At 33.4% G+C, this 1,258-nt stretch overlaps 1 protein-coding gene across 1 annotated transcript in view; it reads right to left on the reverse strand.

The window, feature by feature from the left end:
* The window catches only part of LOC112137652 (voltage-dependent T-type calcium channel subunit alpha-1I), a 168,526-nt gene that overhangs the window by 40,714 nt on the left and 126,554 nt on the right, over nt 1–1,258 (reverse strand). The window lies entirely within an intron of this gene.

Raw genomic sequence — 1,258 nt, forward strand, 5'->3', positions numbered from 1 at the left:
TGAAATATTAATCTGACGGAAGGGTGTTGGACCTAAAAGAGAGAAAAAAGTATTGCTGGTAAAACTACACATAAATTAAAAACTTGGAAGCTAAACTAATAAAATGTGATATATGATAAATATATGATAATATATGCGACCAGTTTGAGTGCTCCCCTCCTTTTTGCTATTCACTGTTTGTATATCTGTTTGCTTTATAATCAGTCTGTACTGTGTTGCTGCAACGCGCACATTTCCCAGGCTGGGATCAATAAAGTATCTTTGTCTTATTTTATCTAATCTGATCTGATCTTATGAGTTTGGTATTAGGAATTAGGACACAGTTAAAAACTAAATGTTTCATCTCAAGGGGCTAATCCTCCTTTAAATATGTTTTAATGCAAATCTAAATCAATGAAATGTAAAATTTCATAGAAAAATATATAATTTCATTTAATTTAGTCATTTAATCTTTTGATCTATTGTGAAAGCATTCCCAGTGGTCCTTCAATTATGATTATGCTGTTGTAGGCAAAAAAAAAGTGTCATTTTCTAGGGCATAGTTTCTGCAGCAGTAGGTAATCAAAAAAATAATTTCGTGGAAGTAAGCCTCAATTTATGTCCCATCATCTCTTTGTTTACACTCTCTCGTTAGCTTATAGCCCTTTTCAGCTAACATTACTGGTGCAACAAAAATCCTGAGCAATACTGGAGTTGCCATTGAGATGCCATCTCAGACGAGAAAAATAAAGACGTACATGGATTTATTTGTCTGCAAGTGGATGCATCAGAATGGAGCAGAGCAGGGAACTTGTGGCTGAACCGGCATATTTTCTGCATCACAAATATCCCTTTTTTCAAAGGTTTTTGTTTGTTCCTGATTCACCAAAATTTGAATGAAGAAATATTCTTTACATACAGTATATACGTATATGTCCTCAATCATCAGAAAAATGTCAAAATATATAAAGAAAACATTTTTATCAGAGTGGGTCTTTAAGTAAAGTCAGCTCAAAATGCTATCCATAAAAAGCAGACTCAAATAATGACAAAGTGTTCTGTAAATTAGAACTGTTCTCATATAATTTGCTCCTAAAGATTCCAAAAGCCTAACTTGTCATAACTGCTGGTTTATTATGATATATTGCATAACAACCTTTATTAAAAGAATATTAGGTGTAATCTTCCTTATTGAGCTTGCATTTGGGTGACTGAGGAGACAAATGACTCCTTCTAATAGGAAGAAACCCCCAAAGGAGACACAGTATGACCATCTGCT

This window comes from Oryzias melastigma, linkage group LG1 (assembly GCF_002922805.2).
Source record: "Oryzias melastigma strain HK-1 linkage group LG1, ASM292280v2, whole genome shotgun sequence".
Classification (NCBI taxonomy): Eukaryota; Metazoa; Chordata; class Actinopteri; order Beloniformes; family Adrianichthyidae; genus Oryzias; species Oryzias melastigma.